This window comes from Coffea arabica, chromosome 11c (genome assembly GCF_036785885.1).
Source record: "Coffea arabica cultivar ET-39 chromosome 11c, Coffea Arabica ET-39 HiFi, whole genome shotgun sequence".
NCBI lineage: Eukaryota > Viridiplantae > Streptophyta > Magnoliopsida > Gentianales > Rubiaceae > Coffea > Coffea arabica.
In genome coordinates, this window is record NC_092330.1 from 21,516,188 (window position 1) to 21,536,129 (window position 19,942).

At 43.9% G+C, this 19,942-nt stretch overlaps 8 non-coding genes and 15 pseudogenes across 8 annotated transcripts; all 23 read right to left on the reverse strand.

Annotated features, from left to right (window-relative positions):
• Positions 1–825: 825 nt before the first annotated feature.
• Positions 826–943, reverse strand: LOC140019611 (5S ribosomal RNA; annotated as a pseudogene).
• Positions 944–1,354: 411 nt separating this feature from the next.
• LOC140017536 (5S ribosomal RNA) lies at positions 1,355–1,473 on the reverse strand. Its single transcript, XR_011823844.1, has one exon. It is a non-coding gene; the product is annotated as a 5S ribosomal RNA (ribosomal RNA).
• A 926-nt stretch (positions 1,474–2,399) lies between these two features.
• On the reverse strand, positions 2,400–2,517 carry LOC140020736 (5S ribosomal RNA; annotated as a pseudogene).
• Positions 2,518–3,442: 925 nt separating this feature from the next.
• Positions 3,443–3,560, reverse strand: LOC140019612 (5S ribosomal RNA; annotated as a pseudogene).
• A 411-nt stretch (positions 3,561–3,971) lies between these two features.
• On the reverse strand, positions 3,972–4,090 carry LOC140018647 (5S ribosomal RNA). Its single transcript, XR_011824543.1, has one exon. It is a non-coding gene; the product is annotated as a 5S ribosomal RNA (ribosomal RNA).
• A 927-nt stretch (positions 4,091–5,017) lies between these two features.
• On the reverse strand, positions 5,018–5,135 carry LOC140018222 (5S ribosomal RNA; annotated as a pseudogene).
• Positions 5,136–6,062: 927 nt separating this feature from the next.
• On the reverse strand, positions 6,063–6,180 carry LOC140018678 (5S ribosomal RNA; annotated as a pseudogene).
• A 411-nt stretch (positions 6,181–6,591) lies between these two features.
• On the reverse strand, positions 6,592–6,710 carry LOC140018658 (5S ribosomal RNA). The gene has a single exon (XR_011824544.1). It is a non-coding gene; the product is annotated as a 5S ribosomal RNA (ribosomal RNA).
• Positions 6,711–7,642: 932 nt separating this feature from the next.
• Positions 7,643–7,760, reverse strand: LOC140020737 (5S ribosomal RNA; annotated as a pseudogene).
• A 925-nt stretch (positions 7,761–8,685) lies between these two features.
• On the reverse strand, positions 8,686–8,803 carry LOC140018679 (5S ribosomal RNA; annotated as a pseudogene).
• A 411-nt stretch (positions 8,804–9,214) lies between these two features.
• Positions 9,215–9,333, reverse strand: LOC140018669 (5S ribosomal RNA). Its single transcript, XR_011824545.1, has one exon. It is a non-coding gene; the product is annotated as a 5S ribosomal RNA (ribosomal RNA).
• Positions 9,334–10,259: 926 nt separating this feature from the next.
• On the reverse strand, positions 10,260–10,377 carry LOC140020739 (5S ribosomal RNA; annotated as a pseudogene).
• Positions 10,378–11,302: 925 nt separating this feature from the next.
• Positions 11,303–11,420, reverse strand: LOC140019613 (5S ribosomal RNA; annotated as a pseudogene).
• Positions 11,421–11,831: 411 nt separating this feature from the next.
• LOC140018680 (5S ribosomal RNA) lies at positions 11,832–11,950 on the reverse strand. Its single transcript, XR_011824546.1, has one exon. It is a non-coding gene; the product is annotated as a 5S ribosomal RNA (ribosomal RNA).
• A 927-nt stretch (positions 11,951–12,877) lies between these two features.
• Positions 12,878–12,995, reverse strand: LOC140018223 (5S ribosomal RNA; annotated as a pseudogene).
• Positions 12,996–13,922: 927 nt separating this feature from the next.
• LOC140018681 (5S ribosomal RNA) lies at positions 13,923–14,040 on the reverse strand (annotated as a pseudogene).
• A 411-nt stretch (positions 14,041–14,451) lies between these two features.
• LOC140017537 (5S ribosomal RNA) lies at positions 14,452–14,570 on the reverse strand. Its single transcript, XR_011823845.1, has one exon. It is a non-coding gene; the product is annotated as a 5S ribosomal RNA (ribosomal RNA).
• A 932-nt stretch (positions 14,571–15,502) lies between these two features.
• On the reverse strand, positions 15,503–15,620 carry LOC140018682 (5S ribosomal RNA; annotated as a pseudogene).
• A 411-nt stretch (positions 15,621–16,031) lies between these two features.
• Positions 16,032–16,150, reverse strand: LOC140018691 (5S ribosomal RNA). Its single transcript, XR_011824547.1, has one exon. It is a non-coding gene; the product is annotated as a 5S ribosomal RNA (ribosomal RNA).
• Positions 16,151–17,076: 926 nt separating this feature from the next.
• LOC140020740 (5S ribosomal RNA) lies at positions 17,077–17,194 on the reverse strand (annotated as a pseudogene).
• Positions 17,195–18,119: 925 nt separating this feature from the next.
• On the reverse strand, positions 18,120–18,237 carry LOC140019614 (5S ribosomal RNA; annotated as a pseudogene).
• Positions 18,238–18,648: 411 nt separating this feature from the next.
• On the reverse strand, positions 18,649–18,767 carry LOC140018702 (5S ribosomal RNA). The gene has a single exon (XR_011824548.1). It is a non-coding gene; the product is annotated as a 5S ribosomal RNA (ribosomal RNA).
• Positions 18,768–19,694: 927 nt separating this feature from the next.
• On the reverse strand, positions 19,695–19,812 carry LOC140019615 (5S ribosomal RNA; annotated as a pseudogene).
• Between the last annotated feature and the right edge of the window lie 130 nt (positions 19,813–19,942).

Below are 19,942 nucleotides of genomic sequence, written 5' to 3' on the forward strand. Positions count from 1 at the left end.
CCCTCATCCTTTTATTTATTTACTTTTACATTTTTTTCTTGTTGATTTGCACCATTTTTTTTCCCTCGTCGCGCAACTCTCAATTATCCTGAAATTGATCCTTCACGCTTGAACTTATACATTTGCGCCGACAACTTTGACCAACGATCCGGGCTTCGATCCAGCCGTACCGTTCCTGACTTGTCTCGCGCCTTCAGATCCGCCTTCATGCTTCGATGAGAAGCAAAATATAAAGCAATCGTTCCGACGGAGCTAAATTACTACAGCATAAAGAACGAAGGGGAAATTTGGATTTCGAAACAAAAAAGGGAGGGGTGCAACACGAGGATTTCCCAGGGGGTCACCTAGGGGTGTCAACGGGCCGGGTCCGGGCCGGAATTCATTATTCCGGACCCGGACCCGGATCCGACCCGTTTACCCGACGGGTCTTTTATTCGGTGTTCCGGATCCGGACCCGGCGAGTCTCGGATCCGGGTCGGGTCTACCCGAACAAATTTGCCAAAATTTATAATTTCTAACAAAAAAGAGAAAAAGATATATTTGTAAACTAATTTCTAGCTAATGCAAAGAAAAAACCAAATAAGAAAATAAATCAAATTGATTTTACTCAAATACATCATCCTAATCAAATTATATTGATAATATATATTTTTTATAAATTATTAAATCATTTATATCCGGATCCGGGTCTAGTACGGGTCGGAATACTATATTCCGTATCCGACCCGTTTTTTTGTTTGAAAAAACGGATCCGGATCCGGATAACGGAATTAAATCCCTACCCATACCAGCAAAAATTTCAGGGATCCGATCCGGATCCGGGTGTAGACCCGACCCGTTGACCGGCCTAGGGTCACCCATCCTAGTACTACTGTCGCCCAAGCACGCTTAACTTCGAAGTTCTGATGGGATCCGGTGCATTAGTGCTGGTATGATCGCACCCGCCATGTTCCTTTCGCTTTATTCTTTTAAACTGCCACGTCCTGTGAAGCAGTTTGGCTTTTCTGGACCCGAATTCATTCTAAGCGTCAATTCATGAATTTCCTCTCATCCTTTTATTTATTTACTTTTATATTTTTTTCTTGTTGCTTTGCACCTTTTTTTTCCCTCGTCGCACAACTCTCAATTATCCTGAAATTGATCCTTCACGCTTGCGCTTATACATTTGCGCCGACAACTTTGACCGACGATCCGGGCTTCGATCCAGCCGTACCGTTCCTGACTTGTCTCGCGCCTTCAGATCCGCCTTCATGCTTCGATAAGAAGCAAAATATAAAGCAATCGTTCCGACGGAGCTAAATTACTACAGCATAAAGAACGAAGGGGAAATTTGGATTTCGAAACAAAAAAGGGAGGGGTGCAACACGAGGACTTCCCAGGGGGTCACCCATCCTAGTACTACTCTCGCCCAAGCACGCTTAACTTCGGAGTTCTGATGGGATCCGGTGCATTAGTGCTGGTATGATCACACCCACCATGTTCCTTTCGCTTTATTCTTTTAAACTGCCCCGTCCTGTGAAGCAGTGTGGCTTTTCTGGACCCGAATTCATTTTAAGCGTCAATTCAAGAATTTCCCCTCATCCTTTTATTTATTTACTTTTACATTTTTTTCTTGTTGATTTGCACCATTTTTTTTCCCTCGTCGCGCAACTCTCAATTATCCTGAAATTGATCCTTCACGCTTGAACTTATACATTTGCGCCGACAACTTTGACCAACGATCCGGGCTTCGATCCAGCCGTACCGTTCCTGACTTGTCTCGCGCCTTCAGATCCGCCTTCATGCTTCGATGAGAAGCAAAATATAAAGCAATCGTTCCGACGGAGCTAAATTACTACAGCATAAAGAACGAAGGGAAAATTTGGATTTCGAAACAAAAAAGGGAGGGGTGCAACACGAGGATTTCCCAGGGGGTCACCTAGGGGTGTCAACGGGCCGGGTCCGAGCCGGAATTCATTATTCCGGACCCGGACCCGGAGCCGACCCGTTTACCCGACGGGTCTTTTATTCGGTGTTCCGGATCCGGACCCGGCGAGTCTCGGATCCGGGTCGGGTCTACCCGAACAAATTTGCCAAAATTTATAATTTCTAACAAAAAAGAGAAAAAGATATATTTGTAAACAAATTTCTAGCTAATGCAAAGAAAAAACCAAATAAGAAAATAAATCAAATTGATTTTACTCAAATACATCATCCTAATCAAATTATATTGATAATATATATTTTTTATAAATTATTAAATCATTTATATCCGGATCCGGGTCTAATACGGGTCGGAATACTATATTCCGTATCCGACCCGTTTTTTTGTTTGAAAAAACGGATCCGGATCCGGATAACGGAATTAAATCCCTACCCATACCCGCAAAAATTTCAGGGATCCGATCCGGATCCGGGTGTAGACCCGACCCGTTGACCGGCCTAGTGTCACCCATCCTAGTACTACTGTCGCCCAAGCACGCTTAACTTCGAAGTTCTGATGGGATCCGGTGCATTAGTGCTGGTATGATCACACCCGCCATGTTCCTTTCGCTTTATTCTTTTAAACTGCCACGTCCTGTGAAGCAGTTTGGCTTTTCTGGACCCGAATTCATTCTAAGCGTCAATTCATGAATTTCCTCTCATCCTTTTATTTATTTATTTTTATATTTTTTTCTTGTTGCTTTGCACCTTTTTTTTCCCTCGTCGCACAACTCTCAATTATCCTGAAATTGATCCTTCACGCTTGCGCTTATGCATTTGCGCCGACAACATTGACCGACGATCCGGGCTTCGATTCAGCCGTACCGTTCCTGACTTGTCTCGCGCCTTCAGATCCGCCTTCATGCTTCGATGAGAAGCAAAATATAAAACAATCGTTCCGACGGAGCTAAATTACTACAGCATAAAGAACGAAGGGAAAATTTGGATTTCGAAACAAAAAAGGGAGGGGTGCAACACGAGGATTTCCCAGGGGGTCACCTAGGGGTGTCAACGGGCCGGGTCCGGGCCGGAATTCTTTATTCCGGACCCGGACCCGGATCCGACCCGTTTACCCGACGGGTCTTTTATTCGGTGTTCCGGATCCGGACCCGGCGAGTCTCGGATCCGGGTCGGGTCTACCCGAACAAATTTGCCAAAATTTATAATTTCTAACAAAAAAGAGAAAAAGATATATTTGTAAACTAATTTCTAGCTAATGCAAAGAAAAAACCAAATAAGAAAATAAATCAAATTGATTTTACTCAAATACATCATCCTAATCAAATTATATTGATAATATATATTTTTTATAAATTATTAAATCATTTATATCCGGATCCGGGTCTAGTACGGGTCGGAATACTATATTCCGTATCCGACCCGTTTTTTTGTTTGAAAAAACGGATCCGGATCCGGATAACGGAATTAAATCCCTACCCATACCAGCAAAAATTTCAGGGATCCGATCCGGATCCGGGTGTAGACCCGACCCGTTGACCGGCCTAGGGTCACCCATCCTAGTACTACTGTCGCCCAAGCACGCTTAACTTCGAAGTTCTGATGGGATCCGGTGCATTAGTGCTGGTATGATCGCACCCGCCATGTTCCTTTCGCTTTATTCTTTTAAACTGCCACGTCCTGTGAAGCAGTTTGGCTTTTCTGGACCCGAATTCATTCTAAGCGTCAATTCATGAATTTCCTCTCATCCTTTTATTTATTTACTTTTATATTTTTTTCTTGTTGCTTTGCACCTTTTTTTTCCCTCGTCGCACAACTCTCAATTATCCTGAAATTGATCCTTCACGCTTGCGCTTATACATTTGCGCCGACAACTTTGACCGACGATCCGGGCTTCGATCCAGCCGTACCGTTCCTGACTTGTCTCGCGCCTTCAGATCCGCCTTCATGCTTCGATGAGAAGCAAAATATCAAGCAATCGTTCCGACGGAGCTAAATTACTACAGCATAAAGAACGAAGGGGAAATTTGGATTTCGAAACAAAAAAGGGAGGGGTGCAACACGAGGACTTCCCAGGGGGTCACCCATCCTAGTACTACTCTCGCCCAAGCACGCTTAACTTCGGAGTTCTGATGGGATCCGGTGCATTAGTGCTGGTATGATCGCACCCGCCATGTTCCTTTCGCTTTATTCTTTTAAACTGCCCCGTCCTGTGAAGCAGTGTGGCTTTTCTGGACCCGAATTCATTTTAAGCGTCAATTCAAGAATTTCCCCTCATCCTTTTATTTATTTACTTTTACATTTTTTTCTTGTTGATTTGCACCATTTTTTTTTCCCTCGTCGCGCAACTCTCAATTATCCTGAAATTGATCCTTCACGCTTGCGCTTATACATTTGCGCCGACAACTTTGACCGACGATCCGGGCTTCGATCCAGCCGTACCGTTCCTGACTTGTCTCGCGCCTTCAGATCCGCCTTCATGCTTCGATGAGAAGCAAAATATAAAGCAATCGTTCCGACGGAGCTAAATTACTACAGCATAAAGAACGAAGGGAAAATTTGGATTTCGAAACAAAAAAGGGAGGGGTGCAACACGAGGATTTCCCAGGGGGTCACCTAGGGGTGTCAACGGGCCGGGTCCGGGCCGGAATTCATTATTCCGGACCCGGACCCGGATCCGACCCGTTTACCCGACGGGTCTTTTATTCTGTGTTCCGGATCCGGACCCGGCGAGTCTCGGATCCGGGTCGGGTCTACCCGAACAAATTTGCCAAAATTTATAATTTCTAACAAAAAAGAGAAAAAAATATATTTGTAAACTAATTTCTAACTAATGCAAAGAAAAAACCAAATAAGAAAATAAATCAAATTGATTTTACTCAAATACATCATCCTAATCAAATTATATTGATAATATATATTTTTTATAAATTATTAAATCATTTATATCCGGATCCGGGTCTAGTACGGGTCGGAATACTATATTCCGTATCCGACCCGTTTTTTTGTTTGAAAAAACGGATCCGGATCCGGATAACGGAATTAAATCCCTATCCATACCCGCAAAAATTTCAGCGATCCGATCCGGATCCGGGTGTAGACCCGACCCGTTGACCGGCCTAGGGTCACCCATCCTAGTACTACTGTCGCCCAAGCACGCTTAACTTCGGAGTTCTGATGGGATCCGGTGCATTAGTGCTGGTATGATCGCACCCGCCATGTTTCTTTCGCTTTATTCTTTTAAACTGCCACGTCCTGTGAAGCAGTGTGGCTTTTCTGGACCCGAATTCATTTTAAGCGTCAATTCAAGAATTTCCCCTCATCCTTTTATTTATTTACTTTTACATTTTTTTCTTGTTGATTTGCACCATTTTTTTTTCCCTCGTCGCGCAACTCTCAATTATCCTGAAATTGATCCTTCACGCTTGCACTTATACATTTGCGCCGACAACTTTGACCGACGATCCGGGCTTCGATCCAGCCGTACCGTTCCTGACTTGTCTCGCGCCTTCAGATCCGCCTTCATGCTTCGATGAGAAGCAAAATATAAAGCAATCGTTCCGACGGAGCTAAATTACTACAGCATAAAGAACGAAGGGGAAATTTGGATTTCGAAACAAAAAAGGGAGGGGTGCAACACGAGGATTTCCCAGGGGGTCACCTAGGGGTGTCAACGGGCCGGGTCCGGGCCGGAATTCATTATTCCGGACCCGGACCCGGATCCGACCCGTTTACCCGACGGGTCTTTTATTCTGTGTTCCGGATCCGGACCCGGCGAGTCTCGGATCCGGGTCGGGTCTACCCGAACAAATTTGCCAAAATTTATAATTTCTAACAAAAAAGAGAAAAAAATATATTTGTAAACTAATTTCTAACTAATGCAAAGAAAAAACCAAATAAGAAAATAAATCAAATTGATTTTACTCAAATACATCATCCTAATCAAATTATATTGATAATATATATTTTTTATAAATTATTAAATCATTTATATCCGGATCCGGGTCTAATACGGGTCGGAATACTATATTCCGTATCCGACCCATTTTTTTGTTTGAAAAAACGGATCCGGATCCGGATAACGGAATTAAATCCCTACCCATACCCGAAAAAATTTCAGCGATCCGATCCGGATCCGGGTCTAGACCCGACCCGTTGACAGGCCTAGGGTCACCCATCCTAGTACTACTGTCGCCCAAGCACGCTTAACTTCGGAGTTCTGATGGGATCCGGTGCATTAGTGCTGGTATGATCGCACCCGCCATGTTCCTTTCGCTTTATTCTTTTAAACTGCCACGTCCTGTGAAGCAGTTTGGCTTTTCTGGACCCGAATTCATTCTAAGCGTCAATTCATGAATTTCCTCTCATCCTTTTATTTATTTACTTTTATATTTTTTTCTTGTTGCTTTGCACCTTTTTTTTCCCTCGTCGCACAACTCTCAATTATCCTGAAATTGATCCTTCACGCTTGCGCTTATACATTTGCGCCGACAACTTTGACCGACGATCCGGGCTTCGATCCAGCCGTACCGTTCCTGACTTGTCTCGCGCCTTCAGATCCGCCTTCATGCTTCGATAAGAAGCAAAATATAAAGCAATCGTTCCGACGGAGCTAAATTACTACAGCATAAAGAACGAAGGGGAAATTTGGATTTCGAAACAAAAAAGGGAGGGGTGCAACACGAGGACTTCCCAGGGGGTCACCCATCCTAGTACTACTCTCGCCCAAGCACGCTTAACTTCGGAGTTCTGATGGGATCCGGTGCATTAGTGCTGGTATGATCGCACCCGCCATGTTCCTTTCGCTTTATTCTTTTAAACTGCCCCGTCCTGTGAAGCAGTGTGGCTTTTCTGGACCCGAATTCATTTTAAGCGTCAATTCAAGAATTTCCCCTCATCCTTTTATTTATTTACTTTTACATTTTTTTCTTGTTGATTTGCACCATTTTTTTTCCCTCGTCGCGCAACTCTCAATTATCCTGAAATTGATCCTTCACGCTTGCACTTATACATTTGCGCCGACAACTTTGACCAACGATCCGGGCTTCGATCCAGCCGTACCGTTCCTGACTTGTCTCGCGCCTTCAGATCCGCCTTCATGCTTCGATGAGAAGCAAAATATAAAGCAATCGTTCCGACGGAGCTAAATTACTACAGCATAAAGAACGAAGGGGAAATTTGGATTTCGAAACAAAAAAGGGAGGGGTGCAACACGAGGATTTACCAGGCGGTCACCTAGGGGTGTCAACGGGCCGGGTCCGGGCCGGAATTCATTATTCCGGACCCGGACCCGGACCCGGATCCGACCCGTTTACCCGACGGGTCTTTTATTCTGTGTTCCGGATCCGGACCCGGCGAATCTCGGATCCGGGTCGGGTCTACCCGAACAAATTTGCCAAAATTTATAATTTCTAACAAAAAAGAGAAAAAAATATATTTGTAAACTAATTTCTAACTAATGCAAAGAAAAAACCAAATAAGAAAATAAATCAAATTGATTTTACTCAAATACATCATCCTAATCAAATTATATTGATAATATATATTTTTTATAAATTATTAAATCATTTATATCCGGATCCGGGTCTAATACGGGTCGGAATACTATATTCCGTATCCGACCCGTTTTTTTGTTTGAAAAAACGGATCCGGATCCGGATAACGGAATTAAATCCCTACCCATACCCGCAAAAATTTCAGGGATCCGATCCGGATCCGGGTGTAGACCCGACCCGTTGACCGGCCTAGTGTCACCCATCCTAGTACTACTGTCGCCCAAGCACGCTTAACTTCGAAGTTCTGATGGGATCCGGTGCATTAGTGCTGGTATGATCACACCCGCCATGTTCCTTTCGCTTTATTCTTTTAAACTGCCACGTCCTGTGAAGCAGTTTGGCTTTTCTGGACCCGAATTCATTCTAAGCGTCAATTCATGAATTTCCTCTCATCCTTTTATTTATTTATTTTTATATTTTTTTCTTGTTGCTTTGCACCTTTTTTTTCCCTCGTCGCACAACTCTCAATTATCCTGAAATTGATCCTTCACGCTTGCGCTTATGCATTTGCGCCGACAACATTGACCGACGATCCGGGCTTCGATTCAGCCGTACCGTTCCTGACTTGTCTCGCGCCTTCAGATCCGCCTTCATGCTTCGATGAGAAGCAAAATATAAAACAATCGTTCCGACGGAGCTAAATTACTACAGCATAAAGAACGAAGGGAAAATTTGGATTTCGAAACAAAAAAGGGAGGGGTGCAACACGAGGATTTCCCAGGGGGTCACCTAGGGGTGTCAACGGGCCGGGTCCGGGCCGGAATTCTTTATTCCGGACCCGGACCCGGATCCGACCCGTTTACCCGACGGGTCTTTTATTCGGTGTTCCGGATCCGGACCCGGCGAGTCTCGGATCCGGGTCGGGTCTACCCGAACAAATTTGCCAAAATTTATAATTTCTAACAAAAAAGAGAAAAAAATATATTTGTAAACTAATTTCTAACTAATGCAAAGAAAAAACCAAATAAGAAAATAAATCAAATTGATTTTACTCAAATACATCATCCTAATCAAATTATATTGATAATATATATTTTTTATAAATTATTAAATCATTTATATCCGGATCCGGGTCTAATACGGGTCGGAATACTATATTCCGTATCCGACCCGTTTTTTTGTTTGAAAAAACGGATCCGGATCCGGATAACGGAATTAAATCCCTACCCATACCCGAAAAAATTTCAGCGATCCGATCCGGATCCGGGTCTAGACCCGACCCGTTGACAGGCCTAGGGTCACCCATCCTAGTACTACTGTCGCCCAAGCACGCTTAACTTCGGAGTTCTGATGGGATCCGGTGCATTAGTGCTGGTATGATCGCACCCGCCATGTTCCTTTCGCTTTATTCTTTTAAACTGCCACGTCCTGTGAAGCAGTTTGGCTTTTCTGGACCCGAATTCATTCTAAGCGTCAATTCATGAATTTCCTCTCATCCTTTTATTTATTTACTTTTATATTTTTTTCTTGTTGCTTTGCACCTTTTTTTTCCCTCGTCGCACAACTCTCAATTATCCTGAAATTGATCCTTCACGCTTGCGCTTATACATTTGCGCCGACAACTTTGACCGACGATCCGGGCTTCGATCCAGCCGTACCGTTCCTGACTTGTCTCGCGCCTTCAGATCCGCCTTCATGCTTCGATGAGAAGCAAAATATCAAGCAATCGTTCCGACGGAGCTAAATTACTACAGCATAAAGAACGAAGGGGAAATTTGGATTTCGAAACAAAAAAGGGAGGGGTGCAACACGAGGACTTCCCAGGGGGTCACCCATCCTAGTACTACTCTCGCCCAAGCACGCTTAACTTCGGAGTTCTGATGGGATCCGGTGCATTAGTGCTGGTATGATCGCACCCGCCATGTTCCTTTCGCTTTATTCTTTTAAACTGCCCCGTCCTGTGAAGCAGTGTGGCTTTTCTGGACCCGAATTCATTTTAAGCGTCAATTCAAGAATTTCCCCTCATCCTTTTATTTATTTACTTTTACATTTTTTTCTTGTTGATTTGCACCATTTTTTTTCCCTCGTCGCGCAACTCTCAATTATCCTGAAATTGATCCTTCACGCTTGCGCTTATACATTTGCGCCGACAACTTTGACCGACGATCCGGGCTTCGATCCAGCCGTACCGTTCCTGACTTGTCTCGCGCCTTCAGATCCGCCTTCATGCTTCGATGAGAAGCAAAATATAAAGCAATCGTTCCGACGGAGCTAAATTACTACAGCATAAAGAACGAAGGGAAAATTTGGATTTCGAAACAAAAAAGGGAGGGGTGCAACACGAGGATTTCCCAGGGGGTCACCTAGGGGTGTCAACGGGCCGGGTCCGAGCCGGAATTCATTATTCCGGACCCGGACCCGGAGCCGACCCGTTTACCCGACGGGTCTTTTATTCGGTGTTCCGGATCCGGACCCGGCGAGTCTCGGATCCGGGTCGGGTCTACCCGAACAAATTTGCCAAAATTTATAATTTCTAACAAAAAAGAGAAAAAGATATATTTGTAAACAAATTTCTAGCTAATGCAAAGAAAAAACCAAATAAGAAAATAAATCAAATTGATTTTACTCAAATACATCATCCTAATCAAATTATATTGATAATATATATTTTTTATAAATTATTAAATCATTTATATCCGGATCCGGGTCTAATACGGGTCGGAATACTATATTCCGTATCCGACCCGTTTTTTTGTTTGAAAAAACGGATCCGGATCCGGATAACGGAATTAAATCCCTACCCATACCCGCAAAAATTTCAGGGATCCGATCCGGATCCGGGTGTAGACCCGACCCGTTGACCGGCCTAGTGTCACCCATCCTAGTACTACTGTCGCCCAAGCACGCTTAACTTCGAAGTTCTGATGGGATCCGGTGCATTAGTGCTGGTATGATCACACCCGCCATGTTCCTTTCGCTTTATTCTTTTAAACTGCCACGTCCTGTGAAGCAGTTTGGCTTTTCTGGACCCGAATTCATTCTAAGCGTCAATTCATGAATTTCCTCTCATCCTTTTATTTATTTATTTTTATATTTTTTTCTTGTTGCTTTGCACCTTTTTTTTCCCTCGTCGCACAACTCTCAATTATCCTGAAATTGATCCTTCACGCTTGCGCTTATGCATTTGCGCCGACAACATTGACCGACGATCCGGGCTTCGATTCAGCCGTACCGTTCCTGACTTGTCTCGCGCCTTCAGATCCGCCTTCATGCTTCGATGAGAAGCAAAATATAAAACAATCGTTCCGACGGAGCTAAATTACTACAGCATAAAGAACGAAGGGAAAATTTGGATTTCGAAACAAAAAAGGGAGGGGTGCAACACGAGGATTTCCCAGGGGGTCACCTAGGGGTGTCAACGGGCCGGGTCCGGGCCGGAATTCTTTATTCCGGACCCGGACCCGGATCCGACCCGTTTACCCGACGGGTCTTTTATTCGGTGTTCCGGATCCGGACCCGGCGAGTCTCGGATCCGGGTCGGGTCTACCCGAACAAATTTGCCAAAATTTATAATTTCTAACAAAAAAGAGAAAAAGATATATTTGTAAACTAATTTCTAGCTAATGCAAAGAAAAAACCAAATAAGAAAATAAATCAAATTGATTTTACTCAAATACATCATCCTAATCAAATTATATTGATAATATATATTTTTTATAAATTATTAAATCATTTATATCCGGATCCGGGTCTAGTACGGGTCGGAATACTATATTCCGTATCCGACCCGTTTTTTTGTTTGAAAAAACGGATCCGGATCCGGATAACGGAATTAAATCCCTACCCATACCAGCAAAAATTTCAGGGATCCGATCCGGATCCGGGTGTAGACCCGACCCGTTGACCGGCCTAGGGTCACCCATCCTAGTACTACTGTCGCCCAAGCACGCTTAACTTCGAAGTTCTGATGGGATCCGGTGCATTAGTGCTGGTATGATCGCACCCGCCATGTTCCTTTCGCTTTATTCTTTTAAACTGCCACGTCCTGTGAAGCAGTTTGGCTTTTCTGGACCCGAATTCATTCTAAGCGTCAATTCATGAATTTCCTCTCATCCTTTTATTTATTTACTTTTATATTTTTTTCTTGTTGCTTTGCACCTTTTTTTTCCCTCGTCGCACAACTCTCAATTATCCTGAAATTGATCCTTCACGCTTGCGCTTATACATTTGCGCCGACAACTTTGACCGACGATCCGGGCTTCGATCCAGCCGTACCGTTCCTGACTTGTCTCGCGCCTTCAGATCCGCCTTCATGCTTCGATGAGAAGCAAAATATCAAGCAATCGTTCCGACGGAGCTAAATTACTACAGCATAAAGAACGAAGGGGAAATTTGGATTTCGAAACAAAAAAGGGAGGGGTGCAACACGAGGACTTCCCAGGGGGTCACCCATCCTAGTACTACTCTCGCCCAAGCACGCTTAACTTCGGAGTTCTGATGGGATCCGGTGCATTAGTGCTGGTATGATCGCACCCGCCATGTTCCTTTCGCTTTATTCTTTTAAACTGCCCCGTCCTGTGAAGCAGTGTGGCTTTTCTGGACCCGAATTCATTTTAAGCGTCAATTCAAGAATTTCCCCTCATCCTTTTATTTATTTACTTTTACATTTTTTTCTTGTTGATTTGCACCATTTTTTTTTCCCTCGTCGCGCAACTCTCAATTATCCTGAAATTGATCCTTCACGCTTGCGCTTATACATTTGCGCCGACAACTTTGACCGACGATCCGGGCTTCGATCCAGCCGTACCGTTCCTGACTTGTCTCGCGCCTTCAGATCCGCCTTCATGCTTCGATGAGAAGCAAAATATAAAGCAATCGTTCCGACGGAGCTAAATTACTACAGCATAAAGAACGAAGGGAAAATTTGGATTTCGAAACAAAAAAGGGAGGGGTGCAACACGAGGATTTCCCAGGGGGTCACCTAGGGGTGTCAACGGGCCGGGTCCGGGCCGGAATTCATTATTCCGGACCCGGACCCGGATCCGACCCGTTTACCCGACGGGTCTTTTATTCTGTGTTCCGGATCCGGACCCGGCGAGTCTCGGATCCGGGTCGGGTCTACCCGAACAAATTTGCCAAAATTTATAATTTCTAACAAAAAAGAGAAAAAAATATATTTGTAAACTAATTTCTAACTAATGCAAAGAAAAAACCAAATAAGAAAATAAATCAAATTGATTTTACTCAAATACATCATCCTAATCAAATTATATTGATAATATATATTTTTTATAAATTATTAAATCATTTATATCCGGATCCGGGTCTAGTACGGGTCGGAATACTATATTCCGTATCCGACCCGTTTTTTTGTTTGAAAAAACGGATCCGGATCCGGATAACGGAATTAAATCCCTATCCATACCCGCAAAAATTTCAGCGATCCGATCCGGATCCGGGTGTAGACCCGACCCGTTGACCGGCCTAGGGTCACCCATCCTAGTACTACTGTCGCCCAAGCACGCTTAACTTCGGAGTTCTGATGGGATCCGGTGCATTAGTGCTGGTATGATCGCACCCGCCATGTTTCTTTCGCTTTATTCTTTTAAACTGCCACGTCCTGTGAAGCAGTGTGGCTTTTCTGGACCCGAATTCATTTTAAGCGTCAATTCAAGAATTTCCCCTCATCCTTTTATTTATTTACTTTTACATTTTTTTCTTGTTGATTTGCACCATTTTTTTTTCCCTCGTCGCGCAACTCTCAATTATCCTGAAATTGATCCTTCACGCTTGCACTTATACATTTGCGCCGACAACTTTGACCGACGATCCGGGCTTCGATCCAGCCGTACCGTTCCTGACTTGTCTCGCGCCTTCAGATCCGCCTTCATGCTTCGATGAGAAGCAAAATATAAAGCAATCGTTCCGACGGAGCTAAATTACTACAGCATAAAGAACGAAGGGGAAATTTGGATTTCGAAACAAAAAAGGGAGGGGTGCAACACGAGGATTTCCCAGGGGGTCACCTAGGGGTGTCAACGGGCCGGGTCCGGGCCGGAATTCATTATTCCGGACCCGGACCCGGATCCGACCCGTTTACCCGACGGGTCTTTTATTCTGTGTTCCGGATCCGGACCCGGCGAGTCTCGGATCCGGGTCGGGTCTACCCGAACAAATTTGCCAAAATTTATAATTTCTAACAAAAAAGAGAAAAAAATATATTTGTAAACTAATTTCTAACTAATGCAAAGAAAAAACCAAATAAGAAAATAAATCAAATTGATTTTACTCAAATACATCATCCTAATCAAATTATATTGATAATATATATTTTTTATAAATTATTAAATCATTTATATCCGGATCCGGGTCTAATACGGGTCGGAATACTATATTCCGTATCCGACCCATTTTTTTGTTTGAAAAAACGGATCCGGATCCGGATAACGGAATTAAATCCCTACCCATACCCGAAAAAATTTCAGCGATCCGATCCGGATCCGGGTCTAGACCCGACCCGTTGACAGGCCTAGGGTCACCCATCCTAGTACTACTGTCGCCCAAGCACGCTTAACTTCGGAGTTCTGATGGGATCCGGTGCATTAGTGCTGGTATGATCGCACCCGCCATGTTCCTTTCGCTTTATTCTTTTAAACTGCCACGTCCTGTGAAGCAGTTTGGCTTTTCTGGACCCGAATTCATTCTAAGCGTCAATTCATGAATTTCCTCTCATCCTTTTATTTATTTACTTTTATATTTTTTTCTTGTTGCTTTGCACCTTTTTTTTCCCTCGTCGCACAACTCTCAATTATCCTGAAATTGATCCTTCACGCTTGCGCTTATACATTTGCGCCGACAACTTTGACCGACGATCCGGGCTTCGATCCAGCCGTACCGTTCCTGACTTGTCTCGCGCCTTCAGATCCGCCTTCATGCTTCGATAAGAAGCAAAATATAAAGCAATCGTTCCGACGGAGCTAAATTACTACAGCATAAAGAACGAAGGGGAAATTTGGATTTCGAAACAAAAAAGGGAGGGGTGCAACACGAGGACTTCCCAGGGGGTCACCCATCCTAGTACTACTCTCGCCCAAGCACGCTTAACTTCGGAGTTCTGATGGGATCCGGTGCATTAGTGCTGGTATGATCACACCCACCATGTTCCTTTCGCTTTATTCTTTTAAACTGCCCCGTCCTGTGAAGCAGTGTGGCTTTTCTGGACCCGAATTCATTTTAAGCGTCAATTCAAGAATTTCCCCTCATCCTTTTATTTATTTACTTTTACATTTTTTTCTTGTTGATTTGCACCATTTTTTTTCCCTCGTCGCGCAACTCTCAATTATCCTGAAATTGATCCTTCACGCTTGCACTTATACATTTGCGCCGACAACTTTGACCAACGATCCGGGCTTCGATCCAGCCGTACCGTTCCTGACTTGTCTCGCGCCTTCAGATCCGCCTTCATGCTTCGATGAGAAGCAAAATATAAAGCAATCGTTCCGACGGAGCTAAATTACTACAGCATAAAGAACGAAGGGGAAATTTGGATTTCGAAACAAAAAAGGGAGGGGTGCAACACGAGGATTTACCAGGCGGTCACCTAGGGGTGTCAACGGGCCGGGTCCGGGCCGGAATTCATTATTCCGGACCCGGACCCGGACCCGGATCCGACCCGTTTACCCGACGGGTCTTTTATTCTGTGTTCCGGATCCGGACCCGGCGAATCTCGGATCCGGGTCGGGTCTACCCGAACAAATTTGCCAAAATTTATAATTTCTAACAAAAAAGAGAAAAAAATATATTTGTAAACTAATTTCTAACTAATGCAAAGAAAAAACCAAATAAGAAAATAAATCAAATTGATTTTACTCAAATACATCATCCTAATCAAATTATATTGATAATATATATTTTTTATAAATTATTAAATCATTTATATCCGGATCCGGGTCTAATACGGGTCGGAATACTATATTCCGTATCCGACCCGTTTTTTTGTTTGAAAAAACGGATCCGGATCCGGATAACGGAATTAAATCCCTACCCATACCCGAAAAAATTTCAGCGATCCGATCCGGATCCGGGTCTAGACCCGACCCGTTGACAGGCCTAGGGTCACCCATCCTAGTACTACTGTCGCCCAAGCACGCTTAACTTCGGAGTTCTGATGGGATCCGGTGCATTAGTGCTGGTATGATCGCACCCGCCATGTTCCTTTCGCTTTATTCTTTTAAACTGCCACGTCCTGTGAAGCAGTTTGGCTTTTCTGGACCCGAATTCATTCTAAGCGTCAATTCATGAATTTCCTCTCATCCTTTTATTTATTTACTTTTATATTTTTTTCTTGTTGCTTTGCACCTTTTTTTTCCCTCGTCGCACAACTCTCAATTATCCTGAAATTGATCCTTCACGCTTGCGCTTATACATTTGCGCCGACAACTTTGACCGACGATCCGGGCTTCGATCCAGCCGTACCGTTCCTGACTTGTCTCGCGCCTTCAGATCCGCCTTCATGCTTCGATGAGAAGCAAAATATCAAGCAATCGTTCCGACGGAGCTAAATTACTACAGCATAAAGAACGAAGGGGAAATTTGGATTTCGAAACAAAAAAGGGAGGGGTGCAACACGAGGACTTCCCAGGGGGTCACCCATCCTAGTACTACTCTCGCCCAAGCACGCTTAACTTCGGAGTTCTGATGGGATCCGGTGCATTAGTGCTGGTATGATCGCACCCGCCATGTTCCTTTCGCTTTATTCTTTTAAACTGCCCCGTCCTGTGAAGCAGTGTGGCTTTTCTGGACCCGAATTCATTTTAAGCGTCAATTCAAGAATTTCCCCTCATCCTTTTATTTATTTACTTTTACATTTTTTTCTTGTTGATTTGCACCATTTTTTTTCCCTCGTCGCGCAACTCTCAATTATCCTGAAATTGATCCTTCACGCTTGCGCTTATACATTTGCGCCGACAACTTTGACCGACGATCCGGGCTTCGATCCAGCCGTACCGTTCCTGACTTGTCTCGCGCCTTCAGATCCGCCTTCATGCTTCGATGAGAAGCAAAATATAAAGCAATCGTTCCGACGGAGCTAAATTACTACAGCATAAAGAACGAAGGGAAAATTTGGATTTCGAAACAAAAAAGGGAGGGGTGCAACACGAGGATTTCCCAGGGGGTCACCTAGGGGTGTCAACGGGCCGGGTCCGAGCCGGAATTCATTATTCCGGACCCGGACCCGGAGCCGACCCGTTTACCCGACGGGTCTTTTATTCGGTGTTCCGGATCCGGACCCGGCGAGTCTCGGATCCGGGTCGGGTCTACCCGAACAAATTTGCCAAAATTTATAATTTCTAACAAAAAAGAGAAAAAGATATATTTGTAAACAAATTTCTAGCTAATGCAAAGAAAAAACCAAATAAGAAAATAAATCAAATTGATTTTACTCAAATACATCATCCTAATCAAATTATATTGATAATATATATTTTTTATAAATTATTAAATCATTTATATCCGGATCCGGGTCTAATACGGGTCGGAATACTATATTCCGTATCCGACCCGTTTTTTTGTTTGAAAAAACGGATCCGGATCCGGATAACGGAATTAAATCCCTACCCATACCCGCAAAAATTTCAGGGATCCGATCCGGATCCGGGTGTAGACCCGACCCGTTGACCGGCCTAGTGTCACCCATCCTAGTACTACTGTCGCCCAAGCACGCTTAACTTCGAAGTTCTGATGGGATCCGGTGCATTAGTGCTGGTATGATCACACCCGCCATGTTCCTTTCGCTTTATTCTTTTAAACTGCCACGTCCTGTGAAGCAGTTTGGCTTTTCTGGACCCGAATTCATTCTAAGCGTCAATTCATGAATTTCCTCTCATCCTTTTATTTATTTATTTTTATATTTTTTTCTTGTTGCTTTGCACCTTTTTTTTCCCTCGTCGCACAACTCTCAATTATCCTGAAATTGATCCTTCACGCTTGCGCTTATGCATTTGCGCCGACAACATTGACCGACGATCCGGGCTTCGATTCAGCCGTACCGTTCCTGACTTGTCTCGCGCCTTCAGATCCGCCTTCATGCTTCGATGAGAAGCAAAATATAAAACAATCGTTCCGACGGAGCTAAATTACTACAGCATAAAGAACGAAGGGAAAATTTGGATTTCGAAACAAAAAAGGGAGGGGTGCAACACGAGGATTTCCCAGGGGGTCACCTAGGGGTGTCAACGGGCCGGGTCCGGGCCGGAATTCTTTATTCCGGACCCGGACCCGGATCCGACCCGTTTACCCGACGGGTCTTTTATTCGGTGTTCCGGATCCGGACCCGGCGAGTCTCGGATCCGGGTCGGGTCTACCCGAACAAATTTGCCAAAATTTATAATTTCTAACAAAAAAGAGAAAAAGATATATTTGTAAACTAATTTCTAGCTAATGCAAAGAAAAAACCAAATAAGAAAATAAATCAAATTGATTTTACTCAAATACATCATCCTAATCAAATTATATTGATAATATATATTTTTTATAAATTATTAAATCATTTATATCCGGATCCGGGTCTAGTACGGGTCGGAATACTATATTCCGTATCCGACCCGTTTTTTTGTTTGAAAAAACGGATCCGGATCCGGATAACGGAATTAAATCCCTACCCATACCAGCAAAAATTTCAGGGATCCGATCCGGATCCGGGTGTAGACCCGACCCGTTGACCGGCCTAGGGTCACCCATCCTAGTACTACTGTCGCCCAAGCACGCTTAACTTCGAAGTTCTGATGGGATCCGGTGCATTAGTGCTGGTATGATCGCACCCGCCATGTTCCTTTCGCTTTATTCTTTTAAACTGCCACGTCCTGTGAAGCAGTTTGGCTTTTCTGGACCCGAATTCATTCTAAGCGTCAATTCATGAATTTCCTCTCATCCTTTTATTTATTTACTTTTATATTTTTTTCTTGTTGCTTTGCACCTTTTTTTTCCCTCGTCGCACAACTCTCAATTATCCTGAAATTGATCCTTCACGCTTGCGCTTATACATTTGCGCCGACAACTTTGACCGACGATCCGGGCTTCGATCCAGCCGTACCGTTCCTGACTTGTCTCGCGCCTTCAGATCCGCCTTCATGCTTCGATGAGAAGCAAAATATCAAGCAATCGTTCCGACGGAGCTAAATTACTACAGCATAAAGAACGAAGGGGAAATTTGGATTTCGAAACAAAAAAGGGAGGGGTGCAACACGAGGACTTCCCAGGGGGTCACCCATCCTAGTACTACTCTCGCCCAAGCACGCTTAACTTCGGAGTTCTGATGGGATCCGGTGCATTAGTGCTGGTATGATCGCACCCGCCATGTTCCTTTCGCTTTATTCTTTTAAACTGCCCCGTCCTGTGAAGCAGTGTGGCTTTTCTGGACCCGAATTCATTTTAAGCGTCAATTCAAGAATTTCCCCTCATCCTTTTATTTATTTACTTTTACATTTTTTTCTTGTTGATTTGCACCATTTTTTTTTCCCTCGTCGCGCAACTCTCAATTATCCTGAAATTGATCCTTCACGCTTGCGCTTATACATTTGCGCCGACAACTTTGACCGACGATCCGGGCTTCGATCCAGCCGTACCGTTCCTGACTTGTCTCGCGCCTTCAGATCCGCCTTCATGCTTCGATGAGAAGCAAAATATAAAGCAATCGTTCCGACGGAGCTAAATTACTACAGCATAAAGAACGAAGGGAAAATTTGGATTTCGAAACAAAAAAGGGAGGGGTGCAACACGAGGATTTCCCAGGGGGTCACCTAGGGGTGTCAACGGGCCGGGTCCGGGCCGGAATTCATTATTCCGGACCCGGACCCGGAGCCGACCCGTTTACCCGACGGGTCTTTTATTCGGTGTTCCGGATCCGGACCCGGCGAGTCTCGGATTCGGGTCGGGTCTACCCGAACAAATTTGCCAAAATTTATAATTTCTAACAAAAAAGAGAAAAAGATATATTTGTAAACTAATTTCTAACTAATGCAAAGAAAAAACCAAATAAGAAAATAAATCAAATTGATTTTATTCAAATACATCATCCTAATCAAATTATATTGATAATATATATTTTTTATAAATTATTAAATCATTTATATCCGGATCCGGGTCTAATACGGGTCGGAATACTATATTCCGTATCCGACCCGTTTTTTTGTTTGAAAAAACGGATCCGGATCCGGATAACGGAATTAAATCCCTACCCATACCCGCAAAAATTTCAGGGATCCGATCCGGATCCGGGTGTAGACCCGACCCGTTGACCGGCCTAGGGTCACCCATCCTAGTACTACTGTCGCCCAAGCACGCTTAACTTCGAAGTTCTGATGGGATCCGGTGCATTAGTGCTGGTATGATCGCACCCGCCATGTTCCTTTCGCTTTATTCTTTTAAACTGCCACGTCCTGTGAAGCAGTTTGGCTTTTCTGGACCCGAATTCATTCTAAGCGTCAATTCATGAATTTCCTCTCATCCTTTTATTTATTTACTTTTAT